Genomic DNA, 7,056 nt, shown 5'->3' on the forward strand with positions numbered 1-7,056 from the left:
ATACTGTTGCACTGGGGATTAAGTTTCAACTTGAATTTTGGAGGGGACACAAATATTCAAACCATAGCGCAGGGTTACAACTATCCTTGGGACTATTAAAAAAACTTTTAATATTGTAGGAAAGCTCTTTGACCTTTTAGTTGGCTGATTTAGACAAATGCTCAATTCTTTAAGCACGACATACAAAGTAAAACATAGATTTAAATTTGTGAGTAACTGATATGTAAATGTTTTTGCTGACTGTCCTTATCTACCTAATAATATGAAATGATTGGTTTAGGACTTTCTTTCCTAAAAGCATCAATCCCCTTTCTTTCAAGGCATATTGTTTAATTTTTTTTTTTTTTTTTTTTTTTTTTTTTGAGATGGAATCTCGCTCTTGTCGCCCAGGCTGGAGTGCAGTGATGTGATCTCGGCTCACTGCAACCTCCATCTCCCAGGTTCAAGCGATTCTCCTGCCTCAGCCTCCTGAGTAGCTGGGATTACAGGTGCCTGCCACCATGCCTGGCTAATTTTTGTATTTTTAGTAGAGACGAGGTTTCACCATGTTGGCTAGGCTGATCTCAAACTCCTGACCTCAGGTGATCCACCCGCCTTGGTCCCCCAAAGTGCTGAGATTACAGGTGTGAGCCACCGCACATGGCCCATAATGGGATCCACTGTGGATCCTCCATTCCACTCTACCAATTTACTTGCTATTTTTGTGTCAATACCATCCTGATTTGCTATGTAGTTTTTGATATGTGGCAAGCACATCATTGCTATTTGTTAATTTTTACACACACACACACACACAATCCTTGACCACTTTGAAACACTTATCTTTTATTTAAACTTTATTTTGTTTTATACATATACACACATACACATACACACACAGAGGTTACTATTCTAATTGTAATTGCATTGGATTTACTTTTGAAAGAATCATCTTTTTAATACTAAGACTTCCCCAAGAAGAGGTGTGTCTTTTTTGTTCAGTTTTTGTGTCAAATTCTGTTCTTAGGCTGGGCATGGTGGCTCATGCCTATAATCCCAGCACTTTGGGAAGCTGAGGTGGGAGTATCAACTGAGCCTAGGAGGTTGAGGCTGTTCTGAGCCATAACTGTGCCACTGCACTCCAGCCTGGGTGACAGAGCAAGACCTTGTCTCAAATAAATAAATAAATAAATCTGCTGTTTGTAAACATGTTATCTTTCTTGTTAAACTTACACGTAAGCATTTTACAGTTCTTACTGCTATCATTCTATTGTGAATACATTATTTTCCCCATTTGCTTATTTCCTTATTAATTCTAGAGGTATCTTACTAAATCTCTCAAATTTTATACAATTATATTGCCAGCTTGAAGGAATATGTTTTATCTTCTTTTTCAATGACTCAACCACCTATTTAATTTTGTGATGTTATAATTTGCTTGAAAGTCTAGAAGACAATGTCAAACCACAGTGTTGATAGCAAGCATTCTTATCTGGTTCCTAATTTTAATTAAACCATATTTCAGTTAGTTTTATTAGTATATTTGGTAATTAGTTAAAAAATTAAAATTAGTTTAAAAATTAATTAAAATTAGTTTAAAAACAATTAATTTAAAAAATCTATCTCTATTTTAAATTAAGAAAGGCTGCCAAATTTTATCGAATACTTTTTAGCATCTATTGATATGATTATATTATTTTTTATTTAACCTGTTGTTGTCATGGATTATATGGCTAGATTTCCTGATGCTGAACACAGCTGAATTCCTAAAATAAACTTTTTAGATCATCACTTATTCTTTTGATAAATATTATATTTTATTTACTAGTATTTTGTAATTTTTTCTCATATTCTAAGGCAAGCCTGGTATATGCACCTTCCTTTTAGTTATAGGTTTAGATTAAAATCATATTGGCTTCACAAAATGAATCACAAAGATTTCTGGTTTTTTTCTATGAGCCAAAATAGTTTCAACAACATCAAAATTATCTGGCCTTGAAAGATTAGACATAATATAACTGAATCTATCTGGTTGTGCCCCCTTCCACTGTTAAATCTTTAATCACCTTTTCAGTCTCTATCATTTAGTGGGTCTATTCAGCCTGCAACATCTTGATATCCATTAATTATCATTTATATTTTGAAAGGAAAATATCCCCTTTTAAAGAAGGATTTTCTTTTTGCCATAGTATTCATGTAAACTCTTATAATTCTTGTAATTTTTCTTGAATCTGTAGTTATGTCTCATTTTTTATTCCTAGTCTTATATAAAGAGTTCTTATAAATTAAAACAAAATATTTTTCAACACAGTGAATACTACCCTGAAAATAGGCAATAGCCAAGCATGAGAAATTTACAGAGAAAAGAAATGCAAATGGTCATTAAACAAACTAAAAATATTTAATCTCACTGACTGTACTATAAACGTTAATCAATGTTGGCCAGACATACCATGTTGTAAGAGAAGCTACCTGCCCACAGCTTCCTGAAATCGAGATAGACATGTAAGCAAATGGCATTGAGACTAGTTGGAGAAGTTGAGTTCCTCCCTTCACCTTCCCCAATGGGTAATAGTTGGGACTGGTGCCCTTAGGTTAAAGCTGGAGACTTCTTCTCCAAAGAATGGATAATCTGCCTGTCACAGCATGCCCTGTAGACACAGCTACTCAGGAGACTGAGGCAAGAGGCTCATACGAGCTCAGGAGTTTGAGGCCAGACTGGGCAAAATAGCAACACCCTGTTTCTAAAACAATAAAAAAAAATTTTTTAAAGAATGAGTAATCTAATATTAAAAAATAAGTAAATAACAAAGAATGGATAATCTACTCAAAAAGGGCTCCTCGGGGGAATATTGAGACCGGAGAGAAAAATACTGAGTTTCAAAACACAGAGAAAAATGTTAAAACACAGAGTTCTATCCAGAGGCTGAAATACACCAAAGACTATCACCACAGATTTAATAATTATTTATTTCTGTAGAATGGGAGGGTATAAATTACCTTCCCAAGTACTTGGATTTAAGTACTTGGATCACTAGCTTGCCTAATTCATACCTTCCCATCCTGGAGAAAAATCTGTCTGTTGACAAAGCCTGCCAACTTATAGAGCCAAAAGTCAAGCCTCTGATTCAAGGGAGGGACATTTTATGGAAGTTGACTTATCCAACCAGGGAGAAAAACCCACACCAGCTACCATTATTATTTAACAAAGCCTTCATATATGAAGATAATTTGACACCCAAGTAATACCAGGTATTTGAATAAAAATAAATAGCATGAAGAGAGAGTTCAGAGATGAACAAATAGACAACTAATATTGGAGAAACTCAACATGATTCAGAAAACTAAAAATACTTTTTTAAATGTATGCAATAATCTTATAGTGATTCGAATGGATATGCTATCCATGAAAGCATACAGTCTGTGAGGAAAAAGAGAGAACAAACATATATCAGAGAACAAAAATGTTTTGGACATTGAAAATACAATTGCCAAAAATTGCATTAGACTGTCTGAATAATAAAATGGATATGAAGACTTAATTAGAAATTGGAATTAAATTTAACTTTCCATAATGGAGACTAGAAAGTAAATAATTCAAAAATATAAAAATAAATTTTGGCTGGGCATGGTGGCTCATGCCTATAATCCCAGCATTTTGGGAGGCTAAGGCAGGAGGATCACTTGAGCTCAGGAATTCAAGACCAGCCTGGACAACATAGTGAGACCCTGTCTCAATAAAAAATAAAACATTTTTAAAGAATATGAATAAAAATAAATTTAATTTTTCTTGCAGCAGATAGCTAAAAAATAAAAATAAATTTAAGACACATGGAAGATGAATTCAGGAGTCAAACATCTGCCTAAAAGAAGTTTTAAATGAAGAGAACTATGACACTATGGAAGGGAAGAAATATTCAAAGAAGTAGCTAAAGAATATTTCCCCAAACTTCATGAGTCTTCATTTTGAAATGGTCTATGAGGAGCCAAACAAAATTAATTTTAAAAAGATTCACTCCTAGATCCAATCCAATAAAATTTCAGAACTCTAAAGGTAGAGAGAAAATTCTGAGAGCTTCCATAGAGGGAGTAGGAAAACAGGTTACCAAAGGAAACAAGGTTAAGAAACGATACCAAACTTCTCATCAATAACGGTCAATGCTCAAAGATAATGGAACAATGTTCAAAGTTTTAAAGGTGAGAAAAGATTTGTGTATTTTTGTATTTTTATTTATTGTTTTTCAAATGATATTTTCACTTGGTAAAAGGATAAAACTACATTAAAAAGTGTTTATAAAGTCTTACTCCCACTCTCATCTGTTCACCACATTCTCCACTCACCTGCCTCCAAAGGTAATAACCATTTTTATTACTTTTGTGTTTATTCTTCCAGCTGGGAAAACGTTTTTAACTTAGATTTCTAAACCAAGCCAAACAACCAATCGAGTTTGGGGGAAATAAATGCATATGTGATTGATATGGTTTAGATGTGTGTCCCCTCCAAATCTTACAGGGAAATGTGACTTCTAATGTTGAAGGTGGCCTTTTTGGGAGGTGTTTGGGTCATGGAGGGGCAGATCCCTCATGAATGCCTTCTTCTTGTTCTCAGGGTAATGAGTGAGTTCACGCTCTATTAATTCACCAGAGAGCTGGTTGTTTAAAAGAGTCTGGAAACTTTTTCTTGTTTTCTTGCTCCCGCTCCTGCCATGTGACACAGCTGCTCCCCCTTTGCCTGTTACCATGACAGGAAACTTCCTGAGGCCTCACCAGAAGCTAAGCTAAGCAGATGCTGCTGCCATGCTTGTACAGTCTGTAGAACCATGAGCCAAATAAACCTCTTTTCTTTATAAATTTCCCAGTCTCAGGTATTTTTTTCATAGCAACACAAAATGGACTAACATGGTGATACACAAGTGCTCAGAGTATAGAGTGCCAATCTAGTTTTTGTGAAATAAAATGCTAGAGAAGGAGTTCCAGCAAAATGAAAAGGAAACAAAAAAAAAAAAAAGAGGACATACAGAATACAAAAAACATAGCGACAAAATATGGAATCAACCAAAGTGTCCATCAATGGATGAAGGAATAAAGAAAATGTGGTGTGTGTGTGTGTATATATATATATATACACACACACACACATATATATACACATACATACATACATACATACAATGGATCATTACTCAGACATCAAAAAGAGTGAAATCCTCTTATTTGTGGAAACATGGATGAGCCTGGAGGACAGTATGTTGCATGAAATAAGTCAGGCATAGAAAGACAAGTACCACATGATCTCACTCACATGTGAGAGCTAAAAACAAACCAAAAAAAACAGTGATTTCTTAGAAATAGAGAGTAGAATAATGGTTACCAGGGACTAGGAATGTAAGGGGAAGGGGGGGTTAGGGAGAGGGTTAACAAATGCAAAATTAGTTAGATAGGAGGAATAAGTCCTACTTATTACTATTACTTGTTGTTTATACAATAAACAACAATTTATTGTATATTTCAAAATAGCTGGAAGAGAGGAATTTGAATGTTCCCAGCACAAAGAAATGATGTTAGAGGTGATAGATACCCAATTACTCTGACTTGATCACTATACATTGTATACATGTATCAAATATCACATGTACTCCATAAATATGTATACTTATTATGTATCATTCAACATTTAAAATAACATTTAAAAATATATCTGCAACATTTAAAAAAACATGGCAACAGCTAAATATCTATAAATGAAAGAAGCTGAAAAGAATTTGGGGGGGACCTCTTAGTCCCAGAAACAGATTTACAATGAAGCCAACGAAACTAAAGTTTCAGGGCGCCTCCCTCACCAGCCTTTTTGAAGGCCAAGGATGAACTCTAACAGTGTTGCATTTGTAATTTTGTATCTTTTTCTCTTCAAGGGGGCCCCTCAAATTGTACAAGATTCAAGATCCACAAAAACTGGATCCATCTTTAATAGAACCTTAACATTTGGAAGATTTTCCTTCAAATAACGAAGTTTTATATAACATAAATTATATTTCTTTCCTTGGATCCAAACTACTATAATATTTAGTGAATAATATGATAAATGTTTATCAGTTTTCTACTTCAATAATTAACCTATAGGCAAAATACAACAATTTAATTGAAGTTATAGAACAAAATGTAACTGTTACACATCTTGACAATATAAAATAACAATATAACTAAAAAAATTATGACATAGGAAGAGAGACAGAGAATAATTAACGTATCAGTATTATCAAAGAGGGATATCTAGAGAAACCATCTAAAGTTGACAATAAGAATAGAAGGGTTTTTTTTGTTAACTACATGAACAAAAATGTGTTTAACTACAGTCTGCAGCTGGAGGGTGACACGGCTTGGATCCGTGTCCCCACTACATTTCATGTCAAACTGTAGTCTCCGATGTTAAAGGTCGGGGGGTGGTTAGGTCATGGGGATAGGTTTCTCATGAGTGGTTTAGCACCATCCCCTTGGTGCTCTTCTCCTGACAGTGAGTGAGTTCTTGCTAGATCTGGTTGTTTAAACATGTGCAGCATCTTCCCCTCTCTCTCTTGCTCCTACTCCTGCCATGTGAGAGCCCCTTACTGCCCCTTCACCTTCAGCCATGATTGGAAGCTTCCTGAGACCTCCACAGAAGTGGAAGCTGCCATACTTCCTATACAGCCTGCAGAACCATGAGCCAACTGAACCTCTCTTTTTTTATAAATTACCCAGTCTTGCTGGGTGGGGTGGCTCACACCTGTAATCCCAGCACTTTGGGAGGCTGAAACGGGTGGATCACCTGAGGTCAGGAGTTCGAGACCAGCCTGGACAACATAGTGAAACTTCTTCTCTACTAAAAATATAAAAATTAGCTGGGCATAGTGGTGTGAGCCTGTAATCCCAGCTACTCGGGAGGCTGAGGAGGGAGAATTGCTTGAACCTGGGAGGCAGAGGTTGCAGTGAGCCAAGATCACACCATTGCACTCCAGCCTGGGCAACAGAGCAAGGCTCTGTCTCAAAAAATAAAATAAAATAAAAAAATAAATTACCCAGTCTCAGGTATTTCTTCATAGC

This window comes from Macaca fascicularis, chromosome 7, assembly GCF_037993035.2.
Source record: "Macaca fascicularis isolate 582-1 chromosome 7, T2T-MFA8v1.1".
NCBI lineage: Eukaryota > Metazoa > Chordata > Mammalia > Primates > Cercopithecidae > Macaca > Macaca fascicularis.